Below are 21521 nucleotides of genomic sequence, written 5' to 3'. Positions count from 1 at the left end.
TGGTGGCGCATGAGGAGAAGGAGGAGCAGTCCAGCGATTATCCAAAGTCCAGAAGTGTGTACCCATGGGTGAGTGGAGGTACATGGCAAACTTTAAATTCCGCTCTCATTTGCTGGTGGTGTGGTGAAGTCTGGCCCAATCCAACCCTTGTTCATCTTGATCAGAGTCAGCCTGTCAGCATTTTCAGTTGACAGGCGGGTGCGTTTATCTGTAATGATTCCACCTGCGGCACTAAAAACACGCTCTGACAAAACGCTAGCAGCAGGGCAGGCCAGGACTTCAAAGGCGTAGAGAGCCAATTCATGCCACGTGTCCAGCTTGGATACCCAATAATTGTAAGGCACAGAGGAATGTCGGAGTACAGTTGTTCGATCTGCAAGGTACTCCTTCAGCATCTGGGCAAACTTAGGATTTCTTGTGGCACTACCCCGCACCTCAGGGGCTGTGGTACGTGAGGGGCTGAGAAAACTGTCCCACATCTTAAAGACTGTTCCCCTACCTCTGGCGGATTGGACTTGTGCCTCTCTCGGCTGTACGCCTCGGTTGTCCACTGATTCATGACCTATGCCGCTAGCGTTTTGTGAGGGGAATGCTTTGCCTACTTCCGTGACTATGGCCTTCTGGAACTGCTGCATTTTGCCTGACCTCTCCGCCTCGGGAATAAGAGACATAAAGTTCTCCTTTTAGCGTGGGTCTAACAGTGTTACCAACCAGTAATGATTGTCGGCCAAGATGTTCTTAACGCGAGGGTCACGAGACAGGCAGCTTACCATAAAGTCAGCCATGTGTGCCAGACTCTTAACAGCCATCACTTCAGTATCCTGACCAACACGATGACTGAACATGCTGTCCTCCTCCTCCTCCTCCTCATCATCTACCCTGTCCTCTGGCCAGCCACGCTGAACCGAGGATATGACTGCATGTCATATCCTCAATTTGGCCAGAGAGTTGCTCCATGTCTTCATCCTCCTCCTCGTCATAGTCCTCCACTGCACGTTGTGATGAGACGAGGCTGGGCTGTGTGTTATCATCACCCACACCCACTACTGTTTCTTGCTCAAACTCATCGCGCTCCGCCTGCAATGCATCATGGTTGTTTTTTGAGCAGAGACCATTTTAGAAGGCAGAGAAGCGGTATGGTGACGCTAATAATGTCGTCATCGCCGCTCACCATCTTGGTGGAGTCCTCAAAGTTTTGGCGGATGGTGCATAGGTCGGACATCCATCTCCACTCCTCAGGTGTTATGTGTGGAGTTTGACCCATTTCCTGACGGCTTAGGTGATGCAGGTACTCAACAACTGCCCTCTTCTGCTCACATATCCTGACCAACTTGTGCAGAGTTGAATTCCAACGCGTGGGGACATCACACACCAGTCTGTGTGCCGGAAGATGCAAACGGCGTCTTAAGCCGGCAACGCCGGCTGAAGCAGTAGGTGACTTTCGAAAATGTGCAGACAGGCGGCGAACTTTTACCAGCAGATCAGACAGCTCTGAGTATGACTTTAGAAACCGCTGAACCACGAGGTTGAGCACATGGGCCACGCATGGAACATGTGTCAGCTGGCCTCGCCTCAAAGCCGCCACCAGGTTCCGGCCATTGTCACACACGACCTTTCCTGGCTTTAGGTTCAGAGTTGTGAGCCAGTGATCTGCCTGCTGTTTCAGAGCTGTCCACACCTCTTCTGCATTGTGGGGTTTGTCACCTATGCAGATTAGCTTCAGCACTGCCTGTTGCCGCTTCGCCGAGGCAGTGCTGCAGTGCTTCTGTGTCGCCCTGGACAAGCCAGGGGCCACAGAGCACAACACTTAAACACCCCACACTCCCTGCAGGCATATCATAGTCAAAACACAAAATCCTTGTTGCCTTCCCCAGGGGCTGTTGTCCACACCAGGGTGTGGAGCCAGGCGGTTGGTCTCCACCCACCGAGGAGGAGGTAAAACACAGGCAGTGAGAGTTAAGCTAAGGAAGTGGAAGGAGGAAAGTAGTAGAGAGGAGAAAAGTGACAGCAAAGAGCCTGAAGTTGGTCCAGGTGTGTGGCCCGGACATGACAGCAAGGTTGGCAGGATGTGGTGACCGTCTGCAGTGGAGGCCGATTGGAGTCTGCCGTAAGGACCGTGGACGGGTGGTGACCCGGCCGTACCGGACCGGTATACAAAGAGAAGCCAGCACCATTGGCAGAGGACTTTCGGATCCCGGCAAGGCTTGGTGTCGCCGTGAATTTGCCAAATCCGTTAGTGAAGGGAACCTCAGGGTTTCCAAACAGCCAAGTCCAGATAGAAGGCAACCGTACAACCGTGAAGGGGAGACACAGCCACCGCCAAGGGCAACCGTCTCCCAGGGCCAGCGCCTGTGGGCAAAAGGGGCTCCTCCGGCCCATATCCAGGTCGGGGAGCGGGTTACCGTTGGGAAACCATCACTACCAACACTTAACTTAGGTGCAGGGAGAGACAGTCATCACTAACCTGCAGGGAGGAACAACCGCAGCCGTCCGAGTGACCCGTCCATCCAGCCACTTGTTTAACCGTGAACTGTGTCATCATCATTGGGCTGAGTGAGTACCTCCGTGCCGTGCGGCACAGTGCTGCCCCTGCGACCCTGCACCTCATCAGGCCCCGCAACCCGCCTGTCATCCATGTCTACCCCATCACCAGGCCCCGGGACAACCAACCCCCCTACCCACGGAGGGGAGAAATAACAACAAAGCTGCTCCCTGTCACAGGCTCCCGGGATCCCCGGCCAGAGCAGCGGTGGTGTCCACACAATCACCACAACCGTGGGTGGCGTCACGGACAATATCCCCAAAACCCAAACCACCCCTTTTCACTCACGGGCGAGTAGCGCCGCTCGAGTCCCCGGGATCCGGCCATCGCTCGAGCCAACGAGCAGCAGCAGCCGTAGAGCAGCGTCAGCCGGACCCGAGCAGTGGGAGAGCGCATCGTCCCCTCCTCCGCCCGCGACACTTCCAGCTTGGGACTGGTGTGGAGGGTAAAGTGGATCAGGATGCGCAGGAGGAGGAGGAGGCTGAGGAGCATGACATTCCGGAGCTGTAGAGTGTGTGTGAAACCCTGACTGAGGTAGGGCCTGCAAAACTTGGTGTGTGAAGGACGTGTTCCGTCCCTCGCTTAGACTGGGTCCCAGCTTGCACAATATTAACCCAGTGTGACGTCAACGAGATGTAGCGGCCTTGCCCACATGCACTTGTCCACGTGTCTGTGGTTAGGTGGACTTTGGCTGAAACAGCGTTGTTCAGGGCACGTGTGATGTTTTGTGACACGTGGTTATGCAATGCGGGGACGGCACACCGGGAGAAATAGTGGCGGCTGTGGACCGAGTAACGTGGGACAGCTGCCACCATCAGGTCGCGGAATGCTTCTGTCTCAACCAGCCTAAAAGGCAACATTTCCAGCGCAAGCAGTCGCGAAATGTTAGCATTTAGAACTGTGGCATGTGGGGTGTTGGCAGTGTATTTGCGCCTGCGTTCAAAGGTTTGCTGAATGGATAACTGAACGTTGCGCTGGGACAAGGACGTGCTTGATGATGGTGTTCTTTCTGCGTAGGCAACTGCAGGTGCAGGAGTGGAGGAGGCTTGTTCGCAGGCAGCATGGACAGGGGATTGGCTCGCATGCACAACCAGCGAAGACGTAGCAGTGACATCAGCAAGCACTGCTCCTCGACTCTGTTGTACTTCCCACAAAGTCGGGTGCTTGGCTGACATGTGCCTGATCATGCTGGTGGTGGTCAGGCTGCTAGTTTTGGTACCCCTGCTGATGCTGGCATGGCAGGTGTTGCAAATGGCCTTTTTAGAATCATCTGGAGCCAACTTAAAAAACTGCCAGTGTCAGAGTTCCGGGTTTTCCAGTTTTCTTTTGAAAGAGCTTGCCCTTTGTTAACATGGAGTTTTCTGTTCTGTTGCCCTACTTCCTGTCCATCTGTTTAAAAGCCGCCCCTAAAGCTTAGTCCAGTGCCTGAGTATACTGCTTCCTGTGTGCTCCTGCCCTGCTGCTTTTGGTTCCTGATTGTTATTCGGATCCTCTTGGAAAACAACCGACACCGACTCTGGACTTCATCTGGTATCATCTAGCTGTGCCCGGACTCCGTTTGCCGTCTTTGGTCGGCACTTCTGCCCGGTTCCTTCCGTTTAATACCACTCTGGACTCACATCACGTACGGACATTTTTGGACTTACCTATTGCCCTTTTGTGTCCCGGCTGCTGCGCATTTAGGGCTTCTGGGGTGATTGCCAGACAGTCCCTGTATAGGGGTTCGCTCTTGGTGGTCTCCCTGGGGGAGTCCGGTGCGCGGTCCCGGGAATTCCCTTTCGCTCCGTCCCTGGAAGGTATTTCCTGTATTTATGTTCTACTGTGTTTTTGTTCCGTTTATGTACATATTTGCTGGTTGCATATTATAAACGTCTTGCACCAAGAACTCGTCTCTGGTTGTCATTGCCCTAACGCAATCGAAATCCTCAATACATACAATAGTATTACAGCCAGACTCGGGAAGACCTAACATTTGTACAGGCACCTTGTGTCGTGTTGTTCCGGGGAACAGTTGCCTGACGTCTGCCTGGGGCCACCACTCTGCTTCTTACTGCCTGTTGGGATGCTACGCCTCCCTCCCCCTGTGCACTGCTGTCCTCGCTCTGCATATCCTCCTGCCAGGTTGGGTCAGTTACTGGATCATCCACCACGTCGTCTTCCTCTTCCGCACCCTGCTCCTCCTCCTGACTTCCTGACAATTGTGTCTCATCATCGTCCACCCCTTGTTGAGACACGTTGCCAACTTCGTGAGAACGTGGCTGCTCAAATATTTGGGCATCTGTACATACAATCTCGTCATGGCCCACTTCAACAGGAGCTGGCGAGAGGCCAGAATTTGTGAATGGAAACGTGAACGAACAGCTCTTCCGAGTGTCCAAGTGTGGGATCAGTAATGTCCGTGGACGTGTACTCGGCCTGGTGGTAGGAAGGAGGATCAGGTTCTGAAATGTGCGGTGCAGTATCACGGCTACTGACACTTGACCGTGTGGAAGACAGAGTGTTTGTGGTGGTGCCAATCTGACTGGAAGCATTATCCGCTATCCAACTAACAACCTGTTGACACTGGTCTTGGTTCAAGAGCGGTGTACTGCTGCGGTCCCCAAGAATTTGGGACAGGACGTGCGAGCGACTAGATGTGGCCCTTTGTTGTGGCGAAATTAGAGCTTGCACACAACCTCGGTCTCTGCCTGCACCACCATCACGTCCACTTCCTTGTTCGTTGACAACGCCCTTGCGCATTTTGCAATGCTGTGCTGATGTGTATTCACTAGACTTGTGCGTTATATCCAAGTTTTTGCAAAACTCACACAAATGCAGCGGAAAGCTGCCACCAACAGGCACACACGTGCGGTTTTTAAATGCAAGCACGGAGGCACTAAGAACCTAACAGGTCTCTATCCAGGGACAACGTGGAGCCTCCCAATTTTTGGCTGCCCTGCCTAAGGGCTATACTACAAGAGACCCACTTCCTTACAATGGGCACTTCAGGTTTACAGGCCATCATGCACGTCTCTATCCAGGGACAATGTGGAGCCTCCCAATTTTTGGCTGCCCTGCCTAAGGGCTATACTATAATACACCCACTTCCTTACAATGGGCACTTCAGGTTTACAGGCCATCATGCACGTCTCTATCCAGGGACAATGTGGAGCCTCCCAATTTTTGGCTGCCCTGCCTAAGGGCTATACTATAATACACCCACTTCCTTACAATGGGCACTTCAGGTTTACAGGCCCTCATGCACGTCTCTATCCAGGGACAACGTGGAGCCTCCCAATTTTTGGCTGCCCTGCCTAAGGGCTATACTACAATAGACCCACTTCCTTACAATGGGCACTTCAGGTTTACAGGCCCTCATGCACGTCTCTATCCAGGGACAACGTGGAGCCTCCCAATTTTTGGCTGCCCTGCCTAAGGGCTATACTACAATAGACCCACTTCCTTACAATGGGCACTTCAGGTTTACAGGCCCTCATGCACGTCTCTATCCAGGGACAACGTGGAGCCTCCCAATTTTTGGCTGCCCTGCCTAAGGGCTATACTACAATAGACCCACTTCCTTACAATGGGCACTTCAGGTTTACAGGCCCTCATGCACGTCTCTATCCAGGGACAACGTGGAGCCTCCCAATTTTTGGCTGCCCTGCCTAAGGGCTATACTACAATAGACCCACTTCCTTACAATGGGCACTTCAGGTTTACAGGCCATCATGCACGTCTCTATCCAGGGACAATGTGGAGCCTCCCAATTTTTGGCTGCCCTGCCTAAGGGCTATACTATAATACACCCACTTCCTTACAATGGGCACTTCAGGTTTACAGGCCCTCATGCACGTCTCTATCCAGGGACAACGTGGAGCCTCCCAATTTTTGGCTGCCCTGCCTAAGGGCTATACTACAATAGACCCACTTCCTTACAATGGGCACTTCAGGTTTACAGGCCCTCATGCACGTCTCTATCCAGGGACAACGTGGAGCCTCCCAATTTTTGGCTGCCCTGCCTAAGGGCTATACTATAATACACCCACTTCCTTACAATGGGCACTTCAGGTTTACAGGCCCTCATGCACGTCTCTATCCAGGGACAACGTGGAGCCTCCCAATTTTTGGCTGCCCTGCCTAAGGGCTATACTACAATAGACCCACTTCCTTACAATGGGCACTTCAGGTTTACAGGCCCTCATGCACGTCTCTATCCAGGGACAACGTGGAGCCTCCCAATTTTTGGCTGCCCTGCCTAAGGGCTATACTACAATAGACCCACTTCCTTACAATGGGCACTTCAGGTTTACAGGCCATCATGCACGTCTCTATCCAGGGACAATGTGGAGCCTCCCAATTTTTGGCTGCCCTGCCTAAGGGCTATACTATAATACACCCACTTCCTGACAATGGACACTTAATGTTTTGAGGCCCTCATGCACGTCTGTATGCAGGGGCATTGGTGAACCTCACAATTTTGGACTGCCCTGGCAAAGGAAAATACTACAAAGACTCACTTCCTCAAAATGGGCACATTAGACTCAAGAGGCCTTCATGTACGTCTCTTCTCAGGGACATCGGAGTGCCACACAATGTTTTCACGTAAAATCTTTCATGTATTAATCTCAAAAAGTAACATACACCAGCTCTATCTCACTATTGGGTATGTGCCCTTAACATTTCCGCCATGAAAAATCATTTTGGGGTCATTTTGGAAGGTTTTCTGGTGAGTCCGTAAAAATGGCGTAAAACGCGGACAAAATTGTTCACAGCTGTGACTTTTCAGTGATAAATGCTTCAAGGGGTCTTCCCCATGCTGTTGCCATGTCATTTGAGCACTCTTCTGAGACTTTTGTGCCATTTTTAGGGTTTCTCCATGCTGCCGGGGGGTCATTTCACAAAAATACTCGGGTCTCCCATAGGATAACATTGGGCTCGTTGCTCGGCCCGAGTACACGAGTATCTTGGGAGGCTCGGCCCGAGCTTCGAGCACCCGAGCTTTTTAGTACTCGCTCATCACTAGTAATTATTAAAAACCAAAAACTAAGCTAATAGAATCATTTCACAACATATATTTCAACACCACAGATATTCCACACAGATTTAACTAAATTGGCCAAGTAATGTGCTCCATCTGTCTCTTTCCAGATCTGTCTCTTTCCCCGTCTGTCTCTTTCCCTGTCTTTCTCTGTCTGTCTCTTTCCCTGTCTGTCTCTTTCTAGGTTTGCCTCTTACCTCATCTGCCTGTCTGTGTCTCTTTCTTTGTCTGTCTCTATATCTCTGTTTCTTATGCCATCTGTCTCTTTCCGGTCTGTCTCTTTCCCAGGTCTGTCTCTTTCCCAGGTCTGTCTCCCCGCCTCTTTTTATGTGTCTTTTCCTGTCTGCCTGTCTTTGTCTGTCTCTATTTCTCGGTCTCTTTCCCCGTCTGTCTCTATCAAGGTCTGTGTCTTTCCCCATCTATCTTTGTCTGTCTCTCTGGCTGTCTCCTCCTTCCCTGTCTGCCTGTCTCTGTCCCTGTCTGCATGTCTGTCTGTCTTTTTCCCCATCTGTCTCTTTCCAGGTCTGCCTCTTTCCAGGTCTGTCTCTCTTTTTCACTGTCTGTCTCTGTCTGTCTCTTTCACCGTTTGTCTCTCTCTGTCTCTTTCCCTGTAAATGTAATTATAATGTCTGTCTCCCTCTCTGTATATATCTCTCTGTCTCTCTCTTTTTGTCTGTCTGTCACTTTCCCTGTCTGTCTCTGACTGTCTGTCTCTTTCTCCATCTGTCTCAATCTCTTTCCCTGTCTGTCTATCTCTTTCCCTGTCTGTCTACCTATCTCTGTCACTTTCCCTGTCTGTCTCTTTCCCTGTCTGTCTCTTTCCCTGTCTGTCTCTTTCCCTGTCTGTCTCTTTCCCTCTCTTTCCCTGTCTGTCTCTTTCCCTGTCTGTCTCTTTCCCTCTTTCTCTCTGTCTCTTTCCCTGTGTCTGTCTCTTTGTCTGTCTCTTTACCTGTCTTTGTCTGTCTCTTACCCTGTCTGTCTCTTTACCTGTCTTTGTCTGTCTCTTACCCTGTCTGTCTCTTTCCCTGTCTTTGTCTGTCTCTTACCCTGTCTATTTCTTTCCCTCTCTTTCCCTGTCTGTCTGTTTCCCTGTGTCTGTCTCTGTCTCTTTGTCTGTCTATTTACCTGTCTGTGTCTGTCTCTTAACCTGTCTCTCTCTTTCCCTCTCTTTCCCTGTCTGTCTCTTTCCCTGTCAGTCTGTCTCTTTGTCTGTGTCTGTCTCTTTGTGTCTGTCTCTTACCCTGTCTATGTCTGTTTCTTACCCTGTCTGTGTCTGCCTCTTTCCCTGTCTGTCTGTCTCTTTCCCTGGCTGCATTGAGACACGCCAACATTCCATATAAGGGCGTGGCTGCGCATTCTTCTGAAGTTCTGGCTGCACTGTGGCTCCCAGCTCCATTTGCTTTAATGGAGGCAGTTTTTTTAGAGAATAACTGTAAAGCGCGGGGTTAAAATTTCCCCTCAAAACATAGCCTATGACGCTCTCGGGTCCAGAAGTGTGAGTGTGCAAAATTTTGTGACTGTAGCTGCGACAGTGCACAGATGCCAATCCCGGACATACATACACACACACAAACACACACACACACACACACACACACACACACATACATACATACATACACACATTCAGCTTTATATATTAGATAGAGTCATTACACACAGAGGGATCTATTCCTATATATTATATAGAGTCATTACACACAGCGGGATCTATTTCACGTGTTTATTTCTGTTAATGTTGATGATTATGGCTTACAGCCAATAAAAACCCAAAAGTCATTATCTCAGAAAATTAGAATAATTACCACAAAACATGTGCAAAAGCTTCCTAAGCGTTTAAAATGGTCCCTAAAGGCTACTTTACACATTGCGATATCGGTCCCGATATCGCTAGCGTGGGTACCCGCCCCCATCTGTTGCGCGACACGGGCATATCGCTGCCCGTGCCGCACAACATCGCCCAGAGCCGTCACACATACTTACCTGTCCGGCGACGTCGCTGTGACCGGCGAACTGCCTCCTTTCTAAGGGGGCGGTCCGTGCAGCGTCACAGCGACGTCACTGAAACGTCACTGAACCATAAAATGTATTGTGTAATATCTCCTGAGCTTTGGGCGCATTGAGTTTGGACGCACAGCAGGGCTCGACCTGAAGCGGTTAAAATCATGTTTTCATTTGGTCTTATATAATATTCTAATTTTCGGAGATAATGACTTTTGGGTTTTCATTGGCTGTAAGTAGAGATGAGCGGACTCACAGATATCTGGGACCAGCGGGTCCCTGTTGTCTTTTTTTTTTTAAATCTGGTTCCATTCCGAAATTCGGTCCCCATATAAGTCTATGGGGATCAGAAACCGGAGATTAAAAATATTGGTAGAAGGAATAAGGAGATAGGAGCATGCGCAATGTACTTATCAAAGCTCTGTCATGGCGACAAGCTGCTTACAGGTTGCGCATTCACTTCCGGAGCAGCCTTCATTGCATATGCGCTGCTTTTGCCGCCCACCGGTGGCTGTGATTAGTTGCAGTCAGCTGAGCCCCCACACTGAGTGTCAGCTGACTGCTTCTATTCAGAGGCGCTATGCATGTCTATATCGTAGACCAGAGTCACACTGGTTTATGGCATCCGGTGTGAGAGCATTGATTGATATGATATGCTAATGACCTTTAGCTCAGGCTCTGCTGCAAGCGTGGTCCAAGTGACATGTGACTATGATCCTATCCTGCAATCAGATCACAGCTGAGGAGGAGAAAGAGGGATAATCCCCCCATCTCCTTCATTGTCAGCCTGTACTTGAATGTCATCTGAGTGCAGTCCGATGTTTCTCTTGCACCCATAGACTTGTATGGCTGGGATAGATAGGAGAATTGCAGACAATGGCAGCATGCTGAAATTTTTTTCTTCAGTCCAATTAGGGCTGAGGAAAAACTCGCAGAAGTGAGCTGCAGCATTGTCTTACATGGGGCCGAGTGCAATGCGACATTTTCTCGCATTACACTTGTGTGAGTCATACGCCAGTGTGAGTCTGCTTGTACAGAAAAGTAAATAAATTTAAAAAATTGGCATAGGGCCCCCATATTATGATACCCAGCACAGATATAGCCCCTAGCTACAAGCTGCAGCCCTCAACCCTGCGCTTATCTTGGCTGTGTATCAAAATAAGAGGAACCACATGCCGTTTTTTTTTTTTTAATTATTTAAATAAATAAATAATTTTAAAAAATGATGTGCAGTCCCCCCCCAATTTTGATATACCCAGCCAAGATAAAGCCTGACAGATGGGGGCTGGTATTCTCAGACAGGAGAGGCCCATGGTTATTGCCCCCCCCAGCTTAAAAATAGCAACCTGCAGCCGTATAGGATTGCCGTATCCATTATATATGACAAGCCTGGTGCTTTACCAGGCTCTTCCCGATTGCCCTGATGTAGTGGCAATTGGGGTAATAAAGAGTTAATGGCAGCCGACAGCAGCCACTAAGTCCTAGATTAGTGATGGCAGGTGTCTATGAGACACCCCCATCACTAAACTGCAGTGAAAGTAAATAAACACAAATGCGGAAAAAATCCTTTATTTGGAATAAAATACAGAAAACCCTCGTTCACCACCTTATTAACCCATTAAACACCCCTGCAGGCACAACGTACTCCACACGAGGTACCACAGCGATTCAGCTCTGCTACATCTGCACAGAGCATGACTGCCCACTGTGAGTGCAGACAGACAATGTCTGAGCCGCTCGATGACGACACTCAGGTTATCTGCTGTCGGAGGTGGCAACCTCCAGCTGCGACCGGAAATCAAAATCAAATGTGATGTCATCGCTCATCTCGGCTCAGTCATTGTCTGTTTGCACTCACAGCGGGCAGTCATGTCTATGGCCACGCGCTGCGACTGAGATTTAGCAGATCCAGGACCATTGTGGGACCTCATGTGGATTATGTCAGAACTGCAGGGGTGTTTATGGGGTTAATAAAGTGGTGAAAGAGGGTGTTTTTTGTATTTTATTCCAAATAAAGAATTTTTCTCTGTGTTTATTTCTTTTTACTTATGAGATTAGTGATGGGGGGTCTCATAGACCCCTATCCATCACTAATTTTGGGATTGATGACAGTAATGCACAGTTATTAACCCCTCATTACCCTGATTGCCACCGCACCAAGACAACCGGAAAGAGCTGGTAAAGTGCCAAGGTTGTCGCATCTAATGGATGCAACAATTTAGGGAGGCTGCAGGTTGCTATTTTAGCCTGGGGGTTCCCAATAACCATGGGACTCCCCAGGGTGAGAATGCCAGCCCCCAGCTGTCGGACTTTATCATCACTTGGCATCAAAATTGGGGGGGACCGCATGCCAGTTTTTTAAATTATTTGTTTAAATAAAAAAAAAAGCGGCATGCAGTTCCTCTTATTTTGATACACAGCCTAGATGAGCGCAGGGCTGGGGGCTGCAGTCTGTAGCTGGGGGGGCTTTATATGTGCTGGGTATCATAATATGGGGGATCCTACGGCAATTGTTTTATTTATTTTTATACTAAGATACTGACCTGCAGACAGAGTCTGTGATTGGTTGCGGGCAGACGCTGTAACACAGGCTGGGGGCACATCTGACAGCAACCAATCACAGACACCTGGCTGGCTGGTGGGCGGAGAAAGCAGTGCATATGGATGAGCAATGGTGAGCGGTCCATGGAGGCCACAGGACCACTGTACAACCGCGTTGGAGCAGCGTACAGCCTCGACGGAGCCTTGGTAAATATGAAGAGCTTGCTTCATTCTTCTTTTCTTTATTTTTTCCTCTATTTTTTTTTTTTAAATTTCTCGTGTGCCGGATCCGGATCAAACACCCGGAATCCCAAAACCGCGTGGATCCGGACTTTTTTAGTTATCGGCTTACTAGCTGTAAGTGAACGACCAAAGAAAAACTCCTAAAAAAGATTTTTTTACTTTAAAAGGTAAAAGATAATAATTATAAAAAGCTATATAGCTTCTTAAATGTCCACTATTTTAAAGACAAGGTCAAGTAGGGTGAGTGCAACAGAGCAAAGACGATTAGTGAATAGGTGATGGGATATTTCTTAACAAAATTACCGTAACTAACAGGTTTCTAGATGGTAGTAGCATTCATTATTGCATGGGGGCTTATCTGTCCCTTCCTATTGCCTTCCTACCAGCAGATGTGCACCATAAGGTTTTGGGTACCCCCCGCTCCTTGTCGTCTGTCCCTGTTCTATCCCTTAAAAAAACGCCATTGCCAAGAAAGGCACCCGCCACCAGAAATTAAATGAGTAGTGCCAATTGTCTCAGGTCAATATGATAGATATACAGTGGTTTCCATAAATATGATAACCACAACCCAGCTAACCAGAATGGTCAAATACTAGCAGCCAAGTAAAAAGTAAGGCTATATAAAGTGTATCCACCCATTTCCTGTCCACCGCCATTAACTTGAGAATAGCGGCAGCTATAGGCATAGAAGTGGTATCATTTTTTTCTCTATCTCGTTCAGTTTTCGAGATAAAAATGCTAACTCCGTTGTTTTTCAGAAGGTGACACTATAGGTGGTTTCATTGCGTAGCGCATGGCTACTTTACTATACCTAGACACCACTTCTATGCCTATAGCTGCCGCCGTTCTCAAGCTAATGGCGGTGGACAGGATATGGGTGGACACACTGTATATAGAAATAGTTAATATAAAGAAATAGATCCCTTTGTGTGTAATGACTCTATATAATGTATAGAATTAGATCCCTCTGTGTGTAATGACACTAAAGAGTAAAACATATATGTAAATTCACATAGAAAAGTATTGAGAACTTCACATGATGAAGAGTCTCTTTGGAAATGTACCGAATTTGTATTGAGGTTAAGCAGCTTCAAGTTACTCCAGAGACTTTGTATTCTACTGGAAATATTACAGATATTACATATGGAAATATTACAGATTCAGGCCTCAATGTCAAAATTTTTACATAGTTTCTGTGAGAATGTTTTTATGTTGTCTCTCATTTTTACAGAAATCTTGGTGAGGTCCTAATCTTCGGAGGACAAAATGAGTGGACGAATTTGCTTCCAGAAATGTTTTATCCTATTTTACTTGATCCTTATGTTCTTGTTTGGGCATTTCTTCTACCACAAAAAACAAATAAGAATAATCAACAAAGGGATTTAAGATTCCATAAAATTACAGGAGAGAAATAAACCTGTGAATAATATGACTTACCCGGCGTTCAAGCACCCCCTGGCTCCTCCGTACACATTTCCATACAAGTTCCTCATTAACCAGCCGGACAAGTGCAAGAACCGGAAGCCTTACCTTGTTCTAATGGTGCTGGTTCGATACCAGGACTTGGAGTCTAGATTTACAATACGAGAAACCTGGGGTAATGAAAGTATTTATGATGTTGAGGTGGTCAGGGTTTTTCTGGTGGGTCTACCTCAGATTGCTCCTGAGCTAACCCAGGATTTGTTAGAGGAGGAAAGTAAGATCTTTGGGGACATCGTACAACAAGACTTCATGGACACCTATTACAATTTGACCTTGAAAACCTTAATGGGTATGGAGTGGGTGACCAAATTTTGTCCTTCTGCCAGCTATGTCATGAAGATAGACAGTGACATGTTTCTAAATGTAGACTACTTGATTCATAATGTTCTATATCCAGACTTACATACCTACCCACCCTATTGCGCTGGTCCTGGATATGTTTTTTCACTTGACATGGCAAAAAAAATCTATGATGTGGCCCAAGAAATTAGGGTTATCCCCGTGGAAGATGCTTTTATGGGAATTTGCTTGTATGAACTCCACATTCCTATTAGTGAATCCCCTACAGGTTCATTTATAACCTACAGGATTCCTTATGATCACTGCAAATTTAGGAAAGTTGTCAGGGTGCAGGATTATTCTGGAGAAGAATTACGAAATGTATGGGCCGACTTTCAAGCTAAGAAGTCCCAGAATTGCTAAGAAAATAGGAACTTTTTTTAGAAGAAAAGTTGTGTTTCCTCCCAAAACATCCCATGACAGATGGACGTGGTGTTTGGGATAGTTAGAAACAATTTTTGTCAACATTAGATATGGATTGAAAATTAATATTGGGCAAAGTCCAGTATTTTGACTACTAACATTCATATGGAAAGAAAAAATATGACTCTCATGTGAACAGACATCACTGAAATATAGCCTTCATTTTCCCAGCGCCCCTCCCCTTTTGGACAGCACAGTTCTAGAGAACATTTCTGGTCTCACCTATCTGTGTCCAACTCCTCTAAGCTATATTTTTCTGTCTATTCCTACCCTCCTGAGTGCCACCATAGACAATGTCCTGAATTTCCATAAATGTTTAATCAACTACAGTAACTTCCATTCCAAAGATTAACACACACTCTGAATCCAGTCTGCAATATAAATATAGGAAGGGACACAAATTTAAATTAAAGAAATTGAGGAAGGAGTTGAGCATTAGTCATAAACACATTTGGAATATTCATATTATTGATGAATTCGCTATTAAGTTATCGGTTGTGTCCCTGCCTTCGATGCAGGCTCACATGCTGAACCCGCATGCAGGGCCACCACTAGGAATTTCAGGGCCCCATACTGGAAAACTTTTTGGGCCCCCTTGAGACTCTGCCCAGGCTTCACCTAAGCTCCACCTCCACCCCTCCAAAAGTTTGGACACACCTTCTCATCTCTAGAACAACTGTTAAGAGGACACTTTGTGCAGCAGGCCTTCATGGTAAAATAGCTGCTAGGAAACTACTCCTAAGGTCAGGCAACAAGCAGAAGAGACTTGTTTGGGCTAAAGAACACAAGGAATGGACATTAGACCAGTGGAAATCTGTGCTTTGGTCTGATGAGTCCAAATTTGAGATCTGTGGATTCAACCACCGTGTCCTTGTAGAAAAGGTGAACGGATGGACCCTACATGGCTAGTTACCATCATGAAGCATGGAGGAGGAGGTGTGATGGTGTGGGGGTGCTTTGCTGGTTACACTGTTGGAGATTTATTTAAAATTGAAGGCATACAGAACCAGCATGGCTACCACAGCATCTTGCAGTGGCGTTCTATTCCATCCAGTTTGCGTTTAGTTGGACCATCATTTATTTTTCAACAGGACAATGACCCCAAACACACCTCCAGGCTGTGTAAGGGCTATTTGACTAAGAAGGAGAGTGATGGGATGCTACGCCAGATGACCTGGTCTCCACAATCACCAGACCTGAACCCAATCGAGATGGTTTGGAGTGAGCTGGACCGCAGAGTGAAGGCAAAAGGGCCAACAAGTGCTAAACATCTCCGGTAACTCCTTCAAGACTGTTGGAAAACCATTTCTGGTGACTACCTCTTGAAGCTCATCAAGAGAATGCCAGGAGTGTGCAAAGTAGTAATGAAAGCAAAAGGTGGCTACTTTGAAGAACCTAGAATATAAGACATATTTTCAGTTGTTTCACACTTTAAGTATTTCATTCCACATGTGTTAATTCATAGTTTTGATGCCTTCAATGTGAATCTACAATTTTCAGAGTCCTGAAATTAAAGAAAACTCTTTGAATGAGAAGGTGTGTCCAAAATTTTGGTCTGTACTGTATATATATCAGAAGGCAGCACTCCATTTTTCTTCAGGTTTGTCTTTCGTTAATGGCCCAGAACACAGGACGTTTCGGTCAGAAACTGACCTTTCTCCAACAGACTGTGGGCCATTAAGGAAAGACAAACCTGAGGAAAAATGGAGTGCTGCCTTCTGAGTTTTTGAATATATTGAATGGACTGTAGGATGCTGTTTATGAAGGATTTTTACATCCAATCACAATCTGTCGGTGCTGCTCTGGAAAATTTTTATATATATATATATATATATGTATATATATATATATATATATACACACACACACAATATACATACAGGTGTGCTCAAAAGCTTACATACCCCGGCAGATTTTTTGCTCTCTTGACCTTTTTTCTGAGAATATGAATGATACCACAAAGACTTTTTTTCACTCATGGTTAATAGTTGGGTGAAGCAATTTATTGTGTTTTCTCTTTTTAAATCATAATGACAACCAAAACCATCCAAATCAAACCCTGATTAAAACTTCACATACCCTGGTGATTTTGGCCTGATAACATGCACAGGAGTTGACATAGATGGGTGTGAATGGCTAATAAATGTAACATCCTCACCTGTGACCTGTTTGCTTGTAATCAGTGTGTGTGCATAAAAGCTGAGTGAGTTTCTGGGATCCAGACAGACTCAGGCATCTTTCATCTATCCACTGACATTTCTGGATTGTGAGTCATGGGGAAAGCATAAGAATTGTCAACGGATCTATGGGAAAAGATGTTGAGCTGTATAAAACAGGAAAGGGATACAAAAAGATATCCAAAGAATTTATAATGCCAGTCAGCAGTGTTCAAACTGTGATTAACAAATGGAAAATCAGGGGATCTGTAAAAACCAAATGACGATCAGGTAGACCAACAGAAATTTTGGCCACAACTGCCAGGAAAATTGTTCGGGATGCAAAGAAAAACCCACAAATAACATCAGCTGAAATACAGGACTCACTGAAAACTAGCAGTGCGGGTGTTTCAAGATGCACAATAAAGAGGCAATGGAAGAAAAATGGGCTGCATGGGTGAGTCACCAATATGCCAAACAGCACAGAGACAAGCCTCCAAAATTCTGGAACAAGGTAATTTGGAGTGATGAGACCAAAATCAAACTTTTTTACCACAATCATAAACGTTACCTTTGGAGCAGTGTCAGCAAGGCCTATGATGAAAGGAACACGAACACCATTCTGACTGTAAAGCACGGAGGAGGATCGCTAATGATGTGTGGATGTGTGAGCTACAAAAGCACAGGAAACTTGGTCAAAGTTGAAAGAAAGATGAATGCAGCATGTTATCAGCAAATACAGGAGGCAAATTTGCATTCATCAACCCGAAAGCTGCGCATGGAACGTACTTGAACGTTACAACATGACAGGGATCCAAAACACAAGGCCAAGTCGACCTGTCATTGACTACAGCAGAAAAAAGTGAAGGTTCTGGAGTGGCCATCTCAGTCTTTGACCTCAATATCATTGACCCACTCTGGGGAAAACTCAAGCGCGCAGTTTATGCAAGAAAGCCCAAACATTTACTGGAAATGGAAGCTTTTTGCTAAGAAGAATGGGCAGCTTTACTATCTGAGAAAATAAGAGCCTCATCCACAACTACCACAGAAGACATCAAGCTGTCATTGATGTTACAGGGGCCAATAAACGGTATTAATAACTGGGGTATGTGAGCTTTTAATCAGGGTCATTTGGATGTTTTTGGTTGTCATTATGATATAAAAAGCGAAAATACAGTAGTTTGACAATAAATGGCTTCACCCAACCATTAAGCATGAGTGGAAAAAATGTTTTTGTGTTACCATAGACAGTCTCAGAAAAAAAGGCCAAGAAAACAAAAAATCTGTTGGGGTATGTAAATTTTTGAGTACAACTGTGTGTGTGTGTGTGTGTGTGTGTGTGTGTGTATGTATATATGTGTGGGATACTATACAAAGGGGCAGTGTACTTGAGGGATATTATACAGGGGGTGTGTATTAATTTTCTGCGGGAAATACTTCATTTTCTGGAACCACTTCAAGGTTGCTAACACTTTTGGCCATGACTGTGTGTGTGTTTATATATATATATATATATATATATATGTGTGTGTGGGGGGGATAGTATACAAAGGGGCAGCGTACTTGAGGGATATTATACAGGGGGTGTATTATTAATTTTCTGCGGGAAATACTTCATTTTCTGGAACCACTTCAAGGTTGCTAACACTTTTAGCCATGACTGTCTGTGTGTGTGTGTTTATATATATATATATATATATATGTGTGTGTGTGTGGGGGATAGTATACAAAGGGGCAGCGTACTTGAGGGATATTATACAGGGGGTGTATTATTAATTTTCTGTTGGAAATACTTCATTTTGTGTGTGTGTGTGTATATATATATATATATATATATATATACACACACACATACACACACACACACACACATACACACACACACACAGTCACAGCTAGAAGTGTTAGCAACCTTGAAGTGGTTCCATAAAATGAAGTATTTCCCGCAGAAAATTAATAATACACCCTCTGTATAATATCCCTCAAGTACACTGCCCCTTTGTATACTATCCCCCCCAAACATATATATATATATATATATATATATATATATATATATACAGTTCCTACAAGTAGTATTCAACCCCCTGCAGATTTAGCAGGTTTGATAAGATGCAAATAAGTTAGAGCCTGCAAACTTCAAACAAGAGCAGGATTTATTAACAGATGCATAAATCTTACAAACCAACAAGTTATGTTGCTCAGTTAAATTTTAATACATTTTCAACATAAAAGTGTGGGTCAATTATTATTCAACCCCTAGGTTTAATATTTTGTGGAATAACCCTTGTTTACAATTACAGCTAATTATCGTCTTTTATAAGACCTGATCAGGCCGGCACAGGTCTCTGGAGTTATCTTGGCCCACTCCTCCATGCAGATCTTCTCCAAGTTATCTAGGTTCTTTGGGTGTCTCATGTGGACTTTAATCTTGAGCTCCTTCCACAAGTTTTCAATTGGGTTAAGGTCAGGAGACTGACTAGGCCACTGCAACACCTTGATTTTTTCCCTCTTGAACCAGGCCTTGGTTTTCTTGGCTGTGTGCTTTGGGTCGTTGTCTTGTTGGAAGATGAAATGACGACCCATCTTAAGATCCTTGATGGAGGAGCGGAGGTTCTTGGCCAAAATCTCCAGGTAGGCCGTGCTATCCATCTTCCCATGGATGCGGACCAGATGGCCAGGCCCCTTGGCTGAGAAACAGCCCCACAGCATGATGCTGCCACCACCATGCTTGACTGTAGGGATGGTATTCTTGGGGTCGTATGCAGTGCCATCCAGTCTCCAAACGTCACGTGTGTGGTTGGCACCAAAGATCTCGATCTTGGTCTCATCAGACCAGAGAATCTTGAACCAGTCTGTCTCAGAGTCCTCCAAGTGATCATGAGCAAACTGTAGACGAGCCTTGACATGACGCTTTGAAAGTAAAGGTACCTTACGGGCTCGTCTGGAACAGAGACCATTGCGCTGGAGTACGTTACTTATGGTATTGACTGAAACCAATGTCCCCACTGCCATGAGATCTTCCCGGAGCTCCTTCCTTGTTGTCCTTGGGTTAGTCTTGACTGTTCAGACAAGCCTGGCCTCGGCACGGGTGGAAACTTTCAAAGGCTGTCCAGGCCGTGGAAGGCTAACAGTAGTTCCATAAGCCTTCCACTTCCGGATGATGCTCCAAACAGTGGAGACAGGTAGGCCCAACTCCTTGGAAAGGGTTTTGTACCCCTTGCCAGCCTTGTGACCCTCCACGATCTTGTCTCTGATGGCCTTGGAATGCTCCTTTGTCTTTCCCATGTTGACCAAGTATGAGTGCTGTTCACAAGTTTGGGGAGGGTCTTAATTAGTCAGAAAAGGCTGGAAAAAGAGATAATTAATCCAAACATGTGAAGCTCATTGTTCTTTGTGCCTGAAATACTTCTTAATACTTTAGGGGGACCAAACAGAATTCTGGTGGTTTGAGGGGTTGAATAATAAATGACCCTCTAAATGAACTTTTCACAATTTAAAAAAAATAAAATAAAAAAAGAAATAACATTCTTTTTTGCTGCAGTGCATTTCACACTTCCAGGCTTATCTACAGTCCAAATGTCACAATGCCAAGTTAATTCCGAATGTGTAAACCTGCTAAATCTGCAGGGGGTTCAATACTACTTGTAGGCACTGTATATATATACACACACACACACACACACACACACACACACAGAGTCATGGCTAGAAGTGTTAGCAACCTTGAAGTGGTTTCAGAAAATGAAGTATTTCCCACAGAAAATTAATAATACACCCTCTGTATAATATCCCTCAAGTACGCTGTCCCTTTGTGTACTATCCCCCACACAAGCTTCCTCTCTTTATATATATTCCCCACATACTCCCCCTCTCTATATTGCCCCGCAAACACTACCCCTCTGTATACTATCACCACCCACTACCCTCGACAATCTTCAGCTCACGGAGCCCTTACATGTCCCCACTGGATACCACATCCTCACCACCTCCGCATTACCTGCAGCTGTGTGATGTTTGCAGAATTATGACCTCATCACGCTGCTGCACACTGGGCCGTGGGATAACGCACCAGCATCCTGCTATGGTCCACTGACTTTGCTTCCGCCACATGCCTAATTTGCATGCGATGCCCTAGAAGGGCTTTGCATGTAATTTAGCCAGGGTAGATTCTGAAGCGACACTGCTGGGAACCTCTGCTGTGGCTGTGACTACAGCCTGGAGAAGCGGGAGGGTTTGGCCTGGATCTTCGTAAAGCTAAGTAATTACCACAGGCCTAGGCCCCCTCTTCACCGGGCTCCATATACCAGTCATAGTTGTCATGCCCTGATGGCAGCCCTGCCCGCATGCATGTCTCCCCTACACTTGAAGGTTGTTTTAATCATGTACCTCCAACAGGTGTGGATGGATGCAAGATCCACCCACACCTATTAACCAATTAAGTGCTGTTGTCAATCACTGACAGTGATATTCAACACACGCAGACAGGAAGCACGTCATTGATCCTGACCATCAGCGAGCCCATCATGTGATCGCGGGGTGCCGCTGAGTCATAACAGCCAGGGTCTCCTGAAGACCCCATACACCATGTCATCTCGATCCTACTATGAACACCATCCCATGACTAATATTTATAGCACAGGCGGACTAGTAAGTATAGTAAAAAATATTAATCCCCTACCGACAAAGAACGCACAGGTACGTCCTGTGTCGGCTCCTTGACTTTGATAAGGGATCACACATCAACCCCATGTCTTTCCTTGCACATGTCCGC

General features: G+C 46.2%; 1 pseudogene; it reads left to right on the top strand.

Moving 5' to 3' along the window:
* Positions 1-14812, top strand: part of LOC142302030 (beta-1,3-galactosyltransferase 2-like) — a 28742-nt pseudogene extending 13930 nt beyond the window's left edge.
* Positions 14813-21521: the final 6709 nt, after the last annotated feature.

This window comes from Anomaloglossus baeobatrachus, chromosome 4 (genome assembly GCF_048569485.1).
Source record: "Anomaloglossus baeobatrachus isolate aAnoBae1 chromosome 4, aAnoBae1.hap1, whole genome shotgun sequence".
Classification (NCBI taxonomy): Eukaryota; Metazoa; Chordata; class Amphibia; order Anura; family Aromobatidae; genus Anomaloglossus; species Anomaloglossus baeobatrachus.
The sequence above is the reverse complement of the archived record's forward strand: the minus strand, read 5'-3'. Positions and strand labels throughout refer to the sequence as shown.